This window comes from Muscardinus avellanarius (genome assembly GCF_963383645.1).
Source record: "Muscardinus avellanarius genome assembly, chromosome: 6".
Taxonomy (NCBI): domain Eukaryota; kingdom Metazoa; phylum Chordata; class Mammalia; order Rodentia; family Gliridae; genus Muscardinus; species Muscardinus avellanarius.
In genome coordinates, this window is record NC_137791.1 from 28,167,647 (window position 1) to 28,188,672 (window position 21,026).

At 36.0% G+C, this 21,026-nt stretch overlaps 1 pseudogene across 1 annotated transcript in view; it reads right to left on the bottom strand.

Moving 5' to 3' along the window:
- LOC308264002 (Y-box-binding protein 1-like) overlaps window positions 1-21,026 on the bottom strand; it is a 119,621-nt pseudogene that overhangs the window by 14,779 nt on the left and 83,816 nt on the right. Inside the window, exons 2-3 of the transcript in view lie at window positions 20,492-20,595; window positions 16,694-17,782 (exon numbers count right to left, since the gene is read on the bottom strand). The product of the transcript in view is annotated as a Y-box-binding protein 1-like (transcript). The remainder of the gene's footprint in view (window positions 1-16,693; window positions 17,783-20,491; window positions 20,596-21,026) is intronic.

Sequence of the window (21,026 nt, forward strand, 5' to 3'; positions counted from 1 at the left end):
GTTTTGGTCACAGGGACAAAAACCTGATGAAAATACCAATTTTAAAAATATTTTAACATAAATTTTTTCATCTTTTTATTTTATTTTTATGTGGATCATACTGAAAATGACATACATTCACACTGTGCTTGGTGACCTCAACCCCACCCCTTCCTCTTCCCACCCTCCCAGCAATGAGTATCAAACTTGTTTTTTTCCAAGAGTAAGAATTGGTTTGTCTTGGAACTGTATGATGTATTCCTGCTGTACATTTCCTCACATACAAATTTTGACAACTGCGTTAAAAATATTGCGAAGTAACCTACGTGAAAAATGAATAAAAATTAATGGTTTTTGCATATTAATCAAGATATATAGAAATCTGAGAGCTCCAAAGCACATTGACTTCAACCAATAGTCTCTTTAATGGCATTTTATTTAGATAGTTAACACATATATCTGGTTTAGAGTTTGATCCATTCTTCATCTGTATTTATTTCTCACAACAAAACTATGAGAAAAAAGCAATAGCTATTAACCATTTATTTTATTTTATTTTTTAATTGGTGCATTGTAGTCATATATCAATCAGATTAGAGTACAAGACTTGAGAGGATATACAAGCGCACATCATCCAATAAGCCCTCATCCAGCCCCATTCCATCCCTCCCCCTCCCTCGATCCCATGCTTGTTTGGTGATTAACTTTGATACATTTGTTTATGTACCTTCTGCTTTTTAAAGAGGCTCCATCCTCCCCTATTCCATACCCTCTGATTGGTCACCTTAGTTGCTTCACTATAGGGCCCTTTCTATAGCTCGACCTCTTCCTGTTGCCCCTTTCCTCCTAGTTATTGCTGATTAGGTGAAGCATCTGATTTTTATTTTCTGCGATATTTCTCTGTGCATACCGTGTTGCAAGTACCGATCCCACTCTTGACGGCCCCAGTAGTGGACTGGCTACCCGGTGGACTGATCCAGACCTCGCTGGCTCAAGCAGCAGCCTTGCCTCATGGGAGGCCCCGATTCTGGTCTCACTGGCCCTGACACCAGCCTAACCCCTCACATGGTTCCGATCCCAGCCTCAGAGGCCGCAGTAGTGGCCTTGCCTCACAGTGAGCTCCGATCCCGGCCTTGCTGGCCCTGGCACCGGCCTAACCCCTCGGCAGGCTCCGATCCCGGCCTCGGAGGCCCCAGCACAGGCCTTGCCTCATGGCAAACTCTGATGCCGGCCTCGTTGGCCCTAGCACCAGCCTAACCCCTCAGCAGGCCCTGATCCTGGCCACGGAGGCCTCAGTAGGGGCTTTGCCTCACGGAAGGCCCAGATACCAGCCGCTGGCCCTGGTACCGGCCTAACCCCTCGGCAGGCTCCAGTCCAGGCCTCGGAAGCCCCAGAACCAGCCTTTCCTCACGGTAAACTCCGATCCTGGCCTTGCTGGCCCTGGCACCGGCCTTGCCTCACGATAGGCTCTGATGCCAGCCATTGGCCCCGGCACTGGCCTAACCCCTCAGCAGGCTCTGATCTCAGCCTCGGAGGCCCCAGTAGTGGCCTTGCCTCACGGCAGGCTCCGATGCCAGCCATTGGCCCCGGCACTGGCCTAACCCCTCAGCAGGCTCCGATCACTGTCTCGTAGCTCCAGCACCGACCTTGCCTCACAGCAGGCTCCAATCCCAGATTTGCTGTGTCCATCACCGGCCTCACCCCTCGGCAGGCTCCAATCCGAGCACCCTCTTCGCCCAACCAATTGTGCCACGTTCTGGAGGGTGCGTGGTGGTAACATTCTACCTCTGGGGTTATTATTTCAAAGGTTACTTGTGTAATGCATCAGATCTCTGCCTCGTCTGAGTACTGGCCACTCTCATTGCCACTGCCTCCAACATTTCAAATCCTTCCCAGGCTCTTTTTCCACTCTGAATGTTGTCCAGTGTTCCTAAGCATGCGTGACGGTAGCATTCGACATTTGGTGTAATTTCTCCAAAAAAATAAGGTTGGTAGGATCCGGTTTCTGCTTCTCCTGAATACAAGTCTCCACCACCATCAGGGAGACCACTTTCAACAACGCCTTTCTCCTTGGTCTCCGCTAAACTCTCTCCTTACAGGTGATGTCCAAGATTCTTAACAATATAGAGAAACAGCAGTCCTCCTTCACGGGGAATTTTTCCATAAGTTCCAGTGCATTTGGGTAAGTTTTGTCTGCATCTCCAGTGTCCTGGCATCCGCCATGCTTTCTTAATTCCTCTCTGATATTTTTCCTTTTTCTTTTCCTTTTTTTTTTTTTTTTAAATAAGAGAAGACAGTATATGTGGTTTGAGGAGGTAGTGGGATCAGGCACTCAGTAGCACTGTGACTGGGTCGGTTTCCCCCTGGGTCCAGTGTGCTCCGCACAACTCTGCCTGGGGCCTAGAGTCCCGCGACCCGGGCCCTGGCTGGTGTGCCCTGCACGGCCCCTGTCCGGGACCCAGGGTACTGGGCCTGGTTTCTCCAGGGGTCTGTTATGCTACGTGTGGTCCGGCCCGGGGCCCAGATTCTATTAACCATTTTTTAGAAGTAAAATAAATCTTTTTTGTGGGACTAGCCCTATTTTTTTTAGAATGTTGAAACAAGTTCTCACTAAGTTGCTGCATGCCTTGCTAAGTTGCTGAGGCTGTTCTCAGATCTATGATTGCCCTGTCTCAGCCTCCCAAGTACAGGGATTAAAGGTGGGTGTTACTATGCCTGGCTGGAAAAATAAACATTAAAATCATTAAGCAATTAAGTAATTACTCAAGGAGAGAGGTAGACCCATGAGTCAGAGATTGCAGAGATGTTTTTCAAATTCTCTGCTCTAAAAGCAGAAGTGAAGCAGTGTAAAATGCCTTAGATATATAAGTAAAAATTAATGCTTCAGGCTCCTCTGCAAATCTGGGACATGAGCATTAGCTATGTGGTAAGATCACTTTGATTGAAAGCTATTTGCATTTGATCCTCCATATGGTTTTCCTCTTCTATTTCACGAAGGTAGCTAGTCCTTTTTATGTCTTATTCATTAGCCTCTTCCTCCACATCAGTTATGTAAACATTGCCTTTTCTGATTTAGAGCAGGAGGGAAGCTGAAAAAATTAGGGAGACAATTTAAGAGTGTTGGATAGTAGGGGAGAAGTGAAGAGTAAAGAAAGATATGCTTTAAGAGAATGTAAGAAGCAGGAGAATGCAGAGACAATGGAGATTCTGCAAATCTAGAAAAGAGTTAGTAATCTGTAATTTGGTAGATTCTCTAGAAAATGGCAGAGCCTGTGATGTGCATAAGGTGAAGTTGTGCTTAGATGATGGCCTGGTTGTAGCTGAACCAGTGCATTACAGGCATTCATGCAAATATGAGTCCTTGCTTTAGTAGCAATTAGTACTAAAAAAAAAAAAAATGTATGTGTGCTGAATGTGGTGGTGCATTCCTGTAATCCTAGCTACTTGGGAGGCTGAAAAGCAAGTTTGAGGACAACCTCAGCGATTTAAGGAGACCCTTTCTCAAATTAAAAAAAAGGGGGGGGGCTGAGATGCGGCATGCAGCTCAGTGCTAGAATGCCCCTGAGCTCAAACCTCAGAAAAGGGGGGGATAAGCTTGCGTATATTCTCCAAAAGGCATTTACTAAAAAAAAAAAAAAAAAGGCATGGGGAAAGAATCAGATCAAATAATATCATGTCCATATATGCAGGTATCACGGACAAACTTACTAGCATGAACTGGGAAGGAAAAGAGAACTGTGGGATGGGATTAGGAGGGACGTACACCAAGAGATCCTGTGTGCATAGATACATGTATCATTTTGAACCTCATGAAAATATACAATTATATTGCCAAAAATTAAAAATTAAAAATAAATGAATAAAATAAATTGTGAAGTTGATTTATAAAAGCCAGATGCTAAAGAGTACACACTTTTACTCCTATTTAAGTTAAAAAAAACAGATTAAATAATATACTGATTATACTGGGAGGAAGAATAATAGCAGCCTCCCACAGAAATTTTAGGCAGAGACAAAGGAACCTTCAAATATCTAGGTGTGTGTGTGTGTGTGTGTGTGTGTGTGTGTGTGTGTGTGTGTGTTTAGCACATAATTTAATATATGATTGTGTTCAGTTTACAAAAATCCATGAATCTACCTACACCTAAGGTATTTGTACTTTTGTGTATGCATTCTTTACATCATTTAAAAGTAAGAAAAAGAAATAAATTTCCATGATTTGCTTAAATAGACTCCAGACAAAAGAGGCAAAAACCCCAATGGAGTAAAGAAGGTGGTAGGTGGGGAGACGGAGACTTGATGTCGGAAACATTTCCACTGGCACTATGCACATGACAGACATATCAGTGCCGATTTCAATATCATCAGTGGGGAAGAGGAATGAGCAGGTGGGACCAGAGGACAGCTCAGCAAATGCTGTGCGCATGTGTAACCCTATCACTCTGAACTTTGTTATGATGTATGATTACAATCCACCAATAAGAAATAAAAAAAAAACTAAATCGACTGACTTCCAGTTGAGTTTGCATTCCAGTGTACTAGATAAATCGATAAATAGATAGACCTTTCCTTTCTTAAAATGCATGTGTTAGTTATGTTTTCCATAACTATGAGAACTATTTTAGGACCTTTCTTTCTCTCTTTCTCTCTTCTTTTTTGTAATACTGGGTATTGAACCATAATTTTTCTATACTGCATAATGAAAATCTAAATATCTAAAATAATAGAAGCATTTAAAAAATTTTTAACATATATTCATAGGTTTGTTATAATTTTATATCATAGTGAGATTCAATGGGATACAATTATATGTTCATAGAGTACTTAGTATGATTCCTCCCAGATCCCATCCCAATTAGAAGCAATTTAAACATGACAAAGCACAAAGTTAAATGAAGTTCTAACAAAACTTGCTTTCAAATAATTTTGTATGAAGCTAAAAATCAGTCCTGTTTTGATAGTAATTTTAATTTTTAAATGAAAAATTAAAATAAGTATTGCAACTTGAAAAGCTAATGTTTTTATTTGGATAATTTCATTGACTCTATCCAAGTTAACTAATGGGGGGTTGTCTCAAAACACAATAGAGTGTGTAATAAATACAAAACTCCCTTTCCAAGCCAAAATAGCTAATTATAATAAACTTATTGTCTAAATTTCTATTTTCTAGGAAAATACTAGAAATATCTAGATATTTATGTAAAATGACAAGCAATATATAACTAACATATAATTACTTCAAATAAATAATGATCAGTTTCTTTTATGCAGTTCATTTTTGGATGTTCCTTAGTCTTGGAGACATATATATATATATATATATATATATATATATATATATATATATATATATATTAGCTGACTATGTGCTTATTTAAAGAAACAAAGAATAAACAAACCAAGCAATGAAAAAACTAAAACAGCCTGAAGGAAGAAAGAAAGAAAAGAAGAAAGGAAGGAAGGAAGGAAGGAAGGAAGTAAAGAGATGGATAAATAGACCTTTCCTTTTATAAAATACATGCATAAGTTATGTTTTCCATAATTATGAGAATAATTATTTTAGGGCTTTCTTTCTTTCTTTCTATCTTCCTTTCTTCCTTCTTTCTCTCTTCTCCTTCTTTCTTATGATACTGGGTATTGAACCCAAAGGTGTTTTATGCTTGAGTTACAATCCTAGGGTCTTGCTTAGTTGCTAAAGTTGGCCTTGAACCTGTGATTTTCTTGTCTAAGCCTCCCTAGAACTGAGATTACAGGTATATGCCACTCTGCAGGCAAGGCTTATGTTTCTTATAATTGTACAAGATTACTTAGACCTTCCTATAAATAATCCTTAGGGCTCCCAAACAAAATAACAAAAAATTATGTAGCTAAACAAAAACAAGAAAACACAAACTAAACATCTTAGCGAAACATGCATCTTAGCGAAACTTTAAAATGATAAAACAGGATTTATAATTGTGTGGGATATTTCATGTCTGCATTCCCAGAATTTGGGAGGGTGAGACAGGCTAATCTTAGTCTCAAGGTCAACCTTGGCAACTTAGCAAGGCCCTCTTGAGACCCTGTTTCCAAACAATAAAAAGTAAAATGAGGTTGGGTGTAGCTGGAAGGTAGAATGCCCCTGAGTTTCATTCCCACTACCACAAAAAAGTTTTATTAAAAATTAATCAAAGGAGCCGGGCGTGTAATCCCCGCACTTGGGAGGCTGAGACAGGAGGATCACACGGGTTCAAAGCCAGCTTCAGCTACTTAGTGAGGCTCTCAGCAATTTAGTGAGACCCTGTTTCCAAATAAAATATAAAAACGGTCTGGGAGTATAGCCTGGAGGTAGAAAGCCTCTGAGTTCCACCCCCAGTACCACCAAAAAAAAAAATTAATCAAAGGATTAAAAATTATCTTACATAGTGATGAAAGGTAAATTGACAACTGGGTTTTTAAGAGCAGTGATGGTAAGTTGACAGAAAGTGAAAATCCATTTTCAGCACACAGGAGGGGACAGGGGAAGGATTAAAATTCTGAGACTCAGTGGCAAGTAAGAGCATCTTTAGGAATAAGAATGATATGAATTTATATTCAAGCAAAATCTGCTACTGTATGCCTCTGGCACAAAGCAAATGATTCCAGATAAAAGGTCTGAAAGCAAGAAGAAATTAAAAATTAAATGAATGTCAAATTTAAATAAAAATCAAATAAAAGAATAAATAAAAATCAAACACACAGGCAAATCTAAATGAATAATAACTACATACACCAAATGAACAATGTATTTTAGGATTAGAAACTCAATACAGGAGGGAGGAAATGGGGTGAGAATTGGGGAAGGGCTAAATGAGTGATGTGTGCATGTATGCCTCTACCATCCTGTACCTCATTAAGATGTATGATTACAATGCATACATACATTTAAAAAAACTCAAGACAGAATATAAATAACTAATAAGAATAGCATTAACTGTAGTCTTGTCCATATAACATACAGCAAAAAGAACAGTCTATCAAGACACTTTCAATTTAAGATGGATATTGTAACTTTTAGTGTACACACAAAACAAAAAGATAAAATTACACACATTCTAAATAAGTAGATACTAATATATTATGACTCATCAGTTTGATTATTTATGTTTTCTATTGTAGCACTATTTAAAATAGCTCCAAAGTGGAAATAATTTAAACTTCTGTCAGTATTTTGGAATGTTTATTGGTTAAATAAATATTAGTATAATCTCAAAATTACATTTAATATACCATTAAAAATAACCTGCTAGGTGCGATGGCCATAATCCTCAATATTTGGGAAGCTAAGGCAAGAGGATCTTTGACTCAAGGCCAGCCTCAAGAACTTAGAGAGGCCATTAGCAACTTATTGAGATCTCGATTCAAAATAAATTATAAAATCGGACTGGGAATGTAGCTCAGAGATAGAACACTCCTGGATTCAATTTCCAGTACCACAGTAGATAAATTAATTAAATAAAAATAACCAACTGAGCCGGGAGTGGTGTAATCCCCATACTTGGGAGGCGGAGACAGGAGGATCATTCAGGTTCTAGCCAGCTGCACTGGCTTAAGAGACCCTGTTTCCAAATAAAAATATAAAAAATAGGTCTGGGAGTGTAGCCCGCAGGAAGAAGGGCTTCCACGAACCCCAGTACCACCAAAAAAAAAAAAAAAAACTATCTTATCCCTATAATAACAAATAAACAAACAAACAGAAAAAAAAAACAATCTGTAGCTAAGTGCAAAAATATAGATGAATTCCAGAATTAAGATTTTGGATAAGAAAAGCACCACACAGAGATTTTTATATACTTGATACTATTTATATAATGTTCTAAGAGTGAGAAAAATCAAAATACATCATTTATTTATTAATTTATTTTTTGGGTGGTACTGGGGTTCCTGGAAGCCCTTCTACCTCCGGGCTACACTCCCAGATCTATTTTTACATTTTTGTTTAATTTGGAAACAGGGTCTCCTAAGCCAGCCCGCGCGGCTGGCTTCGAACCTGCATGATCCTCCTGTCTCTGCCTCCCAAGCGCGGGGATTACAAGCGTGCGCCACCACGCCCAGCTCAAATTACATCATTTAGAGATGCATAGATACATAAGAAAAGTATAAAGGTAAAACTAAACTAATTATCATATAGCTGTTATTTCTGAGAGGAGGGTTATATATGCTTGTGTGTGGAGTCAAATACATGATTGAATACCAGAGTTTCTGGCATTCTTGTGTGTCTTGAAATGAGTGGTGAATATATTGTATTTAGTTTTATAAATATTCACTGAATCAGATACTTTCTTGAGTACATGTTTTTTCATAGAGACATATTAAAATGAATGCATAGTGAGGATACTAAAAGTATATGATTATAACTAAATTAACAGTATAGTCAGGAATTTGAATGATTATGAGGCTTCAATTTTTTGTAATGCAGACATTTTTTGTCATGCTTTGAATTATAATTTACACTGAATTTAGCTAATTTGCAGAATTACCAGGATATGCTTATAAATGCTTTGATACACCTTGCTTTCAATGATGCAGAAATATTACCAAAAATTAATGCCATCCATGTAGATAAGGAAAATAAACTAAAATGGATATATTTTTAAGAAAAGGAAATTTGAGTGTCAGCTTTATTTTTTTGTCTGACATTATGTTCTTTAATGAAGCACCTTGCATAGGTATAAACAAAGAGTCTACAAATAGAAAAAGAATAAAATGTAAATAAAATTATGTGATTTCATATATTATTTATCTTGGAGTTTGCTTCTGTTTTATTTATTTATGCAATTATTTTATATATCTAAGATTTTCCTTCATGCAAAAAATAATATAGCTAAATTTCCAGAAAGGTCTGTGTTCTATACACCAAACTGGCAAACAAGATCTGAAAGTATCCTTCAAAGTTTCTGAGAACCTGAAAGCTATGTGTGATTCTGTATATCTTCATGATTATCTGTGAACAAAAATGTTGTCATGACATCATATTATTTAGTTCTTAGGTTTTCTTTTGTTTTGCAAACAAATCTTAACAAATTATGGACCCTCAGCCAATATGAGCTAATTGTCATTTGATCATTTAAATCAACCATACATTTACTAAAGAACCAATAATTCTTTCATCTTTATTAATTTTTAAGAAAGCATAATTGTACTCATAATTATCATTTATAATTCAATAGAGTAATAAAAATTAAAATACTAAATATTTCTTTTTATGCATAGCAGTAAATTTGAAGATACAATGTAATTATACATATGAATTATTAACATTGATTAAAATATACTTCTTCATGAAAACATCTACTAAGAACTCAAATATGCTTTGCCTGAACAGTGCATGTTATTTTTATCCTGATATACCAAGATTTCCTCTCAGACTCTAATTTATTTTCTATCTACTTATATCTACTTATTTTATGACATTTGGATTCATCAGGTTGTTTAAAACATACTGATTGTTTAAATTATTTTAATTTTGCCTAGTAGTTGATTTGTTTGCAGTTATGTTGAGCATTTGTTGTATCTTACTTTCCCAGAATGTGATATAATGTAGAGACAGAAATATATATATATATATATATATATATATATATATATATATATATATTTCTATAAAACCTTGGTAATATTCCAGAGGAAAAGAAGCAAATCATCTATCATTGGTAGTCTATAAATAATTTTGATAATGAGAGAAGAAGCATGAGCCAAATTAAATGTGCTTTCTTGCCAAAAATGCAGTTAGCTATGAAAGCATGCCTAGAATACATAAAGGTAAAGAAGTGTTCTTGTCAACTTTCAAAGGCAACCATCTCATTCAATCAGACAGGGTGCCAGACTCCTAGCTGAGTCAACAGTACCACTGCATGAGAACAAACTTAGATTATTTATCCAGAGCTATGTTTATATTAAATTCAGATAACTTTAGCCTTGGGAAAACTGCAGACAAGTAAAAGATTTTGGTTAAACTTCCTTTCTGCAGAAGAGCAAATGTCATTTGTGTTAGTTCTGGCAAATATAATTAACTTACAATGTTTAGAATAGATGTGTTCAAGAAATGTTACTGTACACCAAAGAATAAACTCTTCACAGAATTAGAAGTAGTCCCAAAGTCATAACTGTGCTCTTAGTTCATGTATGATTAAAACCTTTCATCAGCCCCAAGTTGAAAGTGATAATTTTTGCTTAAAATTCATTTTAATTAAAAAGTAGGAATTGATAACCCGGCAAATAAATGATTTCTTCATCACAATATTTAAAGTATGTATAACCAGAAAAAGAAAAAAGATAAAGAAAGAAGGAAAGAAAGAAAGAGGGAAAGAAAGAAGAAAAGAAAGACAGGAAGGCAGTCAGGCAGGCAGGAAGGAAGGAAAAGAAGAAGAAAAGAAGAAAGGAAGGAAATGGGAGGGAGGACTATAGAAAAAGAGGCACTTCATATATATGAAAATTTATTTCAGATACCTATTTCAAGTTTTTTTATTTCCTTTGATAATTCCTTTCCTACTTTCCTGTTGTAGAGACTATAAACATCTCTGCTTCCTGGCTGCCATGAACTGAGAAGCTTTCCTATGCCAAATCTTGCTGCCATATTTCTGCCTTGGAGCCTGCTGACCATTGACTGAACCTCTGAAACCCTGAGCCAAATAAACCTTTCTTCCTCTAAATTGATCTTGTCAGGTGTTTTTGTCACAACAATGAAAAATTGAATGAAAACTGTATAGTCTAAAGCACAAAAAGTTCCAGTTTTAAATGAAAAAATTTACTGCCAAATAAAATAAATAAAAATATAACTCTCATATTAAGTTGTGATTATCAAGACTCAAAATTGAGCCAAGTTCATTAACATAGTAAATAAACACACTCTAAAATGAATGATTAAATAATATAAATCATAATAATTATACATTTCACGTTTGCTTAAGAAACTTTCCATCATAATTACATTTGGATATTAAATGCCCCTAGTTCTGGTTGCTAAACAATATTAATATTATATTTTTACCGTTATTTAATTCAAAATGTTTAGCCACATGCATTACTTCAGTTAATATTCTTGTTTTTGATTTCTCTGTATCATTCCTTTAGAACTCACAAGTTTCTCAAATGGTAAGCTAATTTTGTTTTATTGCCAACTCTTAAATCTTTTAAGATTAAAAACATTTCTATCTGCATATCCTCTTATATCTAATGGAATGTTTGACGTAGACAAAGATTGTTCTATAGGCCAAATTGTGCCTTCTGCCTGCTTTCCTGGCATTTTCTTGGAACAAAAGCCAGTCCATTTGGTTACAAAGGCTGTCAAGTTGAAATTTGGTGTACTAATGACTTTCATTATATTCAAGTTGACACTGTGCAAAAGCTAAGACAACAGAATATGCTCTATTGTGTTTTCTCTCAGAAATAACCTTTAAAGAAAGTCTCAAATATTTTATAAAGGAATTGTCACCCTAGGTATACTATTTGAGGAATACTTTTCTAGTCTCAACTTAATCTCTTTTATTCCTTTTAGACCAATAATCTGTGTCCTCTCTGAAAATCTTGAAAGAGTAACCGGGAGAAAAGGTAGTAGGAGGATTTTATACAGGAGGCCAGAATACATACTAAGAAATACAACATTAAGTGATGAAATGGGACATGAAATTATCTTAAGAACCAATTCTATATGTTTGTGTGTGTGTGTACTTGGACACGAAGCACTGTTATATAAAGTAGTATGTCATTAAAGACAGGATAATACAATTTTAATAGAAGGAGTATAGCTGAGAAACTCTAAATCAACAGGAAAAAATACTTGTAAATAATAAGCTAAGTTATTTTTTAACTGGGAAAAGATTGGAACAATTCAGAGTAATAAATCTATTACATGGATGCATCTAAATTTAATTTACTCTAAAGGTTCAAATGAAGATAAATGGAAAAATACAAATTCAGATATAATGTTAAGATATTCAACCTATTTTGCTTTTATTTTTCTTATTTAGTTTTCTCATTACATGTTGACATTAAAGGTATAGAAAACTATTACAAGTACATGAAGAGATAGATAATTGTAGATAGAAATGAACTGTTTTGTTTTACACTTTTTTCATCACTTTCTGGGCTTTTTTTTAGCTTTAGTGAGATTTTAAAAACTGTCCAAAGCAATAATATTAACAGGAGATTAGGGATAAGTGGGAGTAAAGCAGTAGAATTTTTTATTCATTCATTTATTCTTTGCACTGCTAGGTATTCATCCCAGAACCTTAAGAATTCTAGGCAGGCAGGCTATAAAAAGCAGAGTAATACATTTTTGACCAGTTATATATAAAAAATACAGAATACATGTATTTATTTACTTATCATAATTATTCATCTTAGTACATTTTAGGACTACCCATGCCTGAGATAATATGAGCCTATTTTCTCAGACATGAAATTGGTGGACTCTATCTACAGAACAAAACAACTCAAGTCTTCTGAAGTGTGCTTCTGTATGGGAAGAATAATGGAGCTTGGAAAGAGAGAAAAAATCATCCAGAGGGCTCTTTATCTCTTGGAGAAGTGATTTGCTTGTTTTCCTTCTATAAACATATGAGACAATAAAATAATAGCAGCTAAAAGCTCACACAGACACAGAGACAACCCCTTCTTCCCCAGAAAAAATATACAAAAGGGGAGATGGTCTCATTCAGATTCAGTGGGGGATGGAGACAACAGACACAGCAGATGAAGCTTGGAAAAATAGTAAGTGATTTGAGCTGTGATTATTGTCATCAGTGAAGAATGAGTGTTAACCCCAAAGTAACAGAATAGCCCAATCCACGGCCTCTTTTGTGAATCTGGCCCCAAGATTTGTCCAAATCTCTAAAGACTCCAATTGAACTGTGGAAGAGACAAATGGCATGCATTTGTTCAGGGCCTGTGTTCTTTTTCAGACAGTATCGCACATATTTAATGTCATTTTTGCTAATTTCTACCGTACAGATAAATTTCCTATACAGGAAGTACCAGTCTACCAGCAAGGTTATGCCTGCCCACTTTAAAAACCTCAGATTTAGATGAAAGACAACATGTCAGCACTAGAAATGAACCGAGAACTATTAACACGTTTGCACTTAGAAATAAGTTGCTTTGCTTGTACTTGTGAAACTCAGAGGGAACTTCTTCACTGAACACAAAGTTAGAATTATTTTGCTTTTACAACTGACCATGTTGATCCTCTCTGATCATTAAATTATTATATCTGATCTAGAGAACTAGGGTTAATGAAAAATTTAAGATAAAATATATAGTTAGTTTTTGTTTTAAAATATTATTTTTCTTCTAAATTATTACATATAAAGATTAAGTGGAAAATACAGATTCTAAAATATATCAAAATATTAGGTAAAAATTAATTTTAAAAATTATTTAACTTTTGAAGTGAAATTAAATGTATCTAAATAAACAAAACTAAGGCTTATAAGAGTAAATATGGGTTCAGTAAAGAATCATTAATTGATAAAAAGTCTAAAAATTTCTATAAGAATCAGGATATTTTGCATTTCCCTAAATTGTTCTTCAACAGATTATTATTATTTGCCTTTGATACACTAATCTTATGATGTGGAAATTGGAAAATCCTTATACTAATTGATCAAGATGAGGGTTATCAATGACGATCATGATATGATGAGGTATTGAAAAGAATATAGTAATTCAACCCACAAATATTATTCTATCTTGGAAAGCATACCTTTTGTCTCATCTTGACATCCACATCACAAAAAACCAAACTGAGGCATGTTGTATTTCAAAGATGGGGGCCAATTGTATTATTAAAATTTCTGTGCTATAAAGGACAAAGTAATGCTCTGGCGAGCTATTAGATTTGAAATAAACACAGCAATTTAGTGCACATGACCCTCTACAACATAACACATAATTCTTCTACATTAGGTTTCTTTGCTCTCTTTACTTCTTTTATTTTTATTCTGCATTAGTCGGTGCATTTGATGGTATCCCACGTTTCTTTGAAGCTGGTAGTTTTTCCTCATTCATTTTTTTCCGTTCTTCTTATTACATACTCTGCCACTAGCTTCACATTTGCTGATTTTTTTCCCTTGGACCATTATAAATCTACTTTTGAGTGTCTCTAGCGAATTTTTATTTCAGTTATTGTACTTTTTAATTGCAGAATTTACATTTGGTCTTTTGAATAATTTTTGAACTTAGCATTTTTCTGTTTCAAAGTCTTTCTCTATTAAATTTGACATCTTACAGTTTTTCTTTTCTCTTTTACTATTTTCACTGTCTCCTGTGTATGAGTCACACTTTTATTTTTCTCTCCACGTCCCAAAATGTTTGGTTAAGTAGTAATTTTTTTAAAAACATAATTGCAACTGTGTGGACTGATTAACTCCCTCACACTTGGAGCTTCCTCCTTTAGTATTTGTCTGGAGAATTTTAGTAAAATTCTTCCTTTTGCATTGTGTGGAATCTCTGGTATTGCTCCTCAGAGGGCTCAACTTTGGTCTGATGTAAAATTAGCCTGTGATGTAAATAATTTTAAGGGGGCTTACTTATTTTTTTTCCTTTCCCTCAGCTCTTTGTTATGTTGTATGCTTCTGTGGGTTTTACATATTGCTGTAATGCAACACTGACTCCTGTCGTGTTACCCTGTTTTTTTTTTTTTTGACAATGTCTTGATGCATAAATTGCTTTAGAGGCCAATCTAATTAAATTTTGTTTTTTGCATTAATATCAGATCTTTTGCAGGCATCAGTAATTGAGGTTTGTTCTAAAAACAGGAAGGTTATTATTAGATGTTCACTATGGTGAAGTTGGTGGCATACCATTTATCTGTTGCTCTAAGTTAGCTACCAATCTCCACTGTTTTTGTTTTGTTTTGCTTGTATGTTTGTTTTCTGTACTGGGTATGAAATCCAGAAACATTCTATCTCTAAGCCAGACCCTTAGCTCTATTTATTTTTTATTTAAAAACAAAAACTCACAAAGTTGCTGAGGGTATTTCTAAGTTGCTGAGACTGTCTTCAAGCCTGAGATCATTCTGTCTTGGCTTTCCAAGTATTAGGGTTAGAGGCTCATGCCATTACACAACCTTCTAATTGATTACAGCAAAAATTACATTGCACCATTAGAGTTGAGTTTTCCTACAATCTTATACAATTAAACTCAATATTTTGTGATAGGCTTTTAAGCACTGCTTTCTTAGGGTATACTTCTTCCCCTAGGCAAAATCTCTGACACCCTGCTTGGAGGTTGGGGAAAGAATAGTGGCCCTCTACTCTCAGAGTGATATCTCCAGATTTTGTTTTCCAAAATGCATTTAGCATCTGGGATATTTATATTATTATTATTATTTTTTGGTGGTACTGGGGTTCTTGGAAGCCTTTCTACCTCCGGGCTACACTCCCAGACCTATTTTATATTTATATTTGGAAACAGGGTGTCTTACTTAAGCCAGTGTGGCTGGCTTTGAACCTGCGCGATCCTCCTGTCTTTGCCTCCCAAGCGCGGGGATTATAAGAGTGAGCTACCACGCCCAGCTCACACACCATATTTTACTGAATGGCTTTTAATTCAAGAAGCAATTAAATAAAAATAAAAATAAAAATCCAGTCATACCTATTTCTATTACAGTTTGGGGGGGAACTGTTCCTGGGGACCCTTGTTAGGCTCCTGAAAACTGTTCCTGTAACAGTGGGTCCTTGTCCAGAACTAGGATAGATATATACACTAGTCTAAACTCTTGCTAAAAACCTAAATGAGTTTATTATTACAAAGAGAGAAATACAGAAGACAGTTACAGCCCTATAATATCTCAAGATAGTATAGGGGGAGTGAACAGAAATAAAATCACTGACAATTCCCGGATGCAGAGTATTTTATAACCCATCTTCTGACCCAACTAGATCCTCCCCGTCTGGGGCCAGTCTTTTGATATGGGAGATTTCTTCCTGTAGGTCTCTTCTGTCTCCCAAACAGACCCCAAGCCTTTTGTTATACCCCAAAATGTGTTAATTGATCATCAGATTCTGGTATCTCTTGAAGGCTTAGGGCATCCTCCCATGATTATCGAAGTCTAGGATCTCCTGATGGTTTAGGCACCCTTCCACATCCTTGGGAAATCTTATCTTTACAATGAAAAAGGCCCTGGGACTACCTCTCTTGTCTTGCTAATCACTCTTGGTGTATGGAATTCTGCAGCCCTTTCTCTGAAGTTCCTGGACTTTTGTTTTTAAACTACCAAAGATATATTTTGAAAATTGAAAATCTTTCCCAATTCTGGTATACTAATACATTTTGAAGCCTCTTCCCAATACTGGTACAATTTTTTTGTTTTTTATTTAAAACATTTATTAACAGGTACTTGCAGTTTGTTGACTTTTTTAACAAAATCAAATTGTTAACTTTTATTGCAAATTAAAAATGAAGCTCCTAAAAATCTCAACTTGACCAGATATGAAACAATTTAAAAATATTTAAAGGTATAATGAGAAAAAAAAAAAACAGGCTTTAAAAAAAAAACACACACACACATTTGTCATTACCAAAAAGAGACATCTTTAGGTAAAAATAATAAAACCCCATGCTGCATAGATCATGCAAATAGTTCTAGTTATTTGGTCAGCGGGCAAACAGCAAGCACTTAAGGTCTTCAGCTCTAATCTTTTGTTCATTTCTTATTGCTGGAATTTCATTTTCATTTCTTGTTGGATGACTAAACCGGATGATGGTAGAGATGGTAAGCCGGCATTTACTCAGCCCGCCCTGCTCAGCCTCGGGAGCGGACGAATTCTCAGTTGGTGGATCTGCTGCTTTTGTCTCGTTGCCATCTTGTGGTTTAGGGTTTTCTGGGCATCTGCGCTGGTAATTGAAGTTGTGGCGGTACTGACATTGTGGTGGCTGCTGATCTTGGGTATCATCTCCTTGATTTTCCTTATCCTCTTTGTTGCCGTCCTCTCTAGGCTGTCTTTGGCGAGAAGGACCCTGGCAATATGGTGGTCTGTAACCCCGATACATATTCTGTCTCACTGGTCTACCTTGTTCTCCTGCACCTTGGTTGTCAGCACCTTCCATCATTTCTCCTTGCCCAGGAGGGTTGGAATACTGTGGTCACGCCCATAGAGTCTCCACATATAGTAAGGGGGTAACCTTTGCCCGCAGTAGGGCCGGCTTGTTGGGCCTGGCCTTCGGGAGCGCCCTCCGATCCCTCCTTCTTTCCCCCACTCTCACTATTCTGGTAATTCCTCTGGTAATTGTGTGGAGGACTCCTACGAAGTGGATAGCATCTATAATAGTTACGGTCTGCTGCATATTTACTGTCTTGAACTGGAACTCCACTAGGGCCTGTGACATTTGCTGCCTCCACACCCTTTTCTCCTTCAGCAACATCAGACTTCACAGTCTCTTCATCTCCTGCACTGCGAAGGTCCTTCCGGGGGTTATTCTTCTTTATGGCAGTCTGGTGTACAAATACATCTTCCTTGGTGTCATTCCTGTTGATGAAACCATATCCGTTTCTTACATTGAACCATTTTACTGTCCCCCAAACCTTCATTGAGATGACCTTCTTGTCCCCGTGGTGCCGGGCTGGGTGTCCCCGTGGTGCTAAGGACGGGAGCAGCCTGAGATGGCGATGCTGGGTGTCAGCCTCCCTGCTCATGGTTGTGGTGATGGTGACTGGGGCCGCCTGCGACAGCTGTGGCTCCTCCTGGGGTGTGATGGTAACTCCAATTTTTATTGTATGAATCTGTAGTTCCCAATTATTGAGGCAGGACAGAGGATTAAAGAAAGGATTAAAAGAGGAGGCCATCTGCAAAAAGAACAAAAGTAGAGAAGGTTAATAGATACAGGGATAATAGTTGGAGTTAGTACAAAACCTCACCCCCAGAGTGATCATATGAAAAGGGTGACAAAGCAGACAGGTAGGACCAGAAGATTAGGCAAATCAATTGACCTTTAGAATAGAGATTCAAATTAAGATTCAAACTAGGCAAAAGACCTTGAATACCAAAGAAGACCCAATCATAAAAAAGCAAATGGGGAACCTCAATAGGAGATAAAAGATCCCCTTCCAAGAAGTTCATGGACATTCTCTTTTGTGGATCCCCTCTTCCTTCATGGGGGAAACCATTTTTGTTTTCTATCTTTCCTTGGCTTATAAATAAACTTTCGTATTTATATATCCTTTTTCAGTCCTTGGGCTAATATAGACCCATTATCATCAATGGACAAATTATGCAGATGAATTATTGACCAAGAAACATCAAAGTTAAACTGCTCTATAGATCAAATGAAGTTATTTATTGAACTTTTCATTCAACAGCTGCAGAAATATGTTATTAGCACATAGAACTTTATCTAGAATATAGGATATAGTAGGCCACAAAACAGGACTTAATGAATTTTTAAAAATTGACATTATACCTTGCACAGTTTCTAATCAGAATAGAATAAAACTAGGATTCAACAACAAAAGACAATCCAGAATTTATACAAATACATAGGACTAAATAATATACTTTAGGCCAGGCATGGTGGTGCATACTTGTAATCCCCATGCTTGGGAGGTGGAGACAGGAGGATCGCGCAGGTTCGAAATCAGCCTCAATGGCTTTAGAGACCCTGTTTCCAAATAAAAATATAAAAAATAAATAGGTGTCTGGAAGTGTAGCCTGGAGGTAGAAGGGTTTCCAGGAACCCCAGTACCACAATAAATAAATAAATAAATAAATAAATAAATAAATAAATAAATAAACTTTAGAAAGGCAACGTGCTACCAAATTAAAAAAAAGAGAAATAAAAATTTTTAGGACAAAAATGAAAATAGATACACAGCATGTTAATATTTATGGGACATAAAATCCAGAATGCACTGAGCATGGACTTGATACCTCCAAGTAGAAAACTCTACACATGATCTCATGTGACAGGTTTTAGTTAAAACAGAGACATATTAAAAATATCAAATAAGCCAGGCATGGTGGTACATGCTTGTAATCCTAGTATTTAGGGGGCTAAGACAGCAGGATTTAAAGTTTGAAGCTAGCTTCAGTTATTTAATGATGCCCTTTGCAACTCAGTGAGACCCTGTTTCAAAATAAAAACTAAAAAATAGGGCTGGGGGTTAGCTCAGAGATGGATGCTCCTGGGCTTAATCCCCAGTACAACACAAAAGTAAAAATAGCAAATAAAGTTACATTTAGCTGTGTATATAAGTCATGAATAAAATATAAGTTAATTTCAAATTTAGACTTGGGTTCTCTTTCCAAACTATCTTATTACATGTATGCAAATATTCCAAAATTTGAAAAAAATTAAAATTGGTAATACTTTTTAGTCCAAGCAATTTGAATAAGGGGTACTCAGCCTGTATCAAAAATCAGAGTCAATATTCTACCTATCAAACATCACCTTACTAGGGCAAGAGACAGATTTCATCTATGTAAAAGCACACACACTTAAATATGTCACTATAATAGTTTAATCCATATTAATAATAAATTGGGAAAGGTAATGGTTAGAAAGTTTGAATCCATATTTTCTTTCAAGAAAATATTGGGCTAATTGAATTAATGAGTAAAAATTAACACATCAATGGAAAAGATTGTCATTATAACTCAATAGTATTTATGAACTGTATAAAAAATGAAGAGCTGGAATAAATTAAAAAATCAGCCAAGAGATTTTTTTTTTTTTTACAAAAATTGGTGTGTTTCCAGACTTTACTTTTCCATTGAGTTAGGAAAGGCTGTGAGGGGAAATATTGTACAGATAAAATTGATAGTGCTTGTTCAGTGCTTTTAGTGAGTAACGAGTCTTAAGTGATGGACTGGGTCCCAATTTAAGCAGTGGCAAATGCCTCTGGAAATTGGAGTACAGAGACAACATAGGTCATTGAATTTGGTAATTCTCAATGATTTAAAGGTAGGATAAAAAAGCAGTATCAAGTACAGTATGCATTGAAGAGAAAATTCTTGAGCACAAATTAGATGAAATGGATAATATTCCTTCTAAATAAATACATAAAGAAGAAGATAAGTTATATTTCCAGGAAAAAGACAAAGAATGATGTATTTGGGCTACCAGATACTCAATTGATCATGTTTATTTTCGCAATAAGTATTGGCTATCATCCACTCTTAACAACATTCAAAGTTATTATTTTTTTCTTTGTGGGGGATACTGGGGATTAAATCCAGAAGCATTCTACCTCTGGGCTACACCCCTAGACCTATTTTTTATTATTTATTTTGAAATAGGGCCTCACTAACTTGCAGAGGGATTCATTAAGTAGTTGAGGCTGTCCGTGAACCTCAATCCTCCTATCTCAACCTCCCAAATGCTGGTATTAAAAGTGTGTGCCTCACCCCCTGCTCAGAAGTGATTATTTTTATCAGAATGATCAAACTTCAAAACATACAAGAAGAACCAATGTTTGCTTTCTGTTTTGTTTTTATATTTCAAATTATCTCTGTATCTTGCTAGGTTAGCAGACTTTCAGCAAGAGGAAGCATCCTACTTTGTTTCCTGGCGCTATTGGGCCATCCGGATATTTACCATTCATTCTGTTGTTGTGATACAGCTGAGAAGAGAACAATTCTAATGAAGAATTAATGAACAAACCTGTTGGCATAATAGAAAAGACAACTACTTGTTACATAAATTTGAAGGCAATTTAATATAATCTCTTCAGCCATGCAATTTATATTTCTTATGAAAGGGCATATAGGTTAAAGCTAAGAACTTCCAAGAAAACAATACTAGGACCTAAAAACTGTCACTGACAGTAAGAAAATACTGATGATGAAAATATCTCTTTTCAAGTAGTTGATTTGATCATTTACTGTGAGGAGATGGTTAATTTATAAAAAAAGGCAAACATCAATTTTTCACCACAAATATGTGGATACATCCTAATGTTTTTGTTAGCTAAAACCAAAGTGCTGATTCACTTTGCCCTGTGGTAAATGCAACTATTTCCTTCAAACATTTTCTAAAATGCTTGTACAAGTGTGATTTTTGTCCTGTCCAGTATTTGGATTTGGATTTTCTTG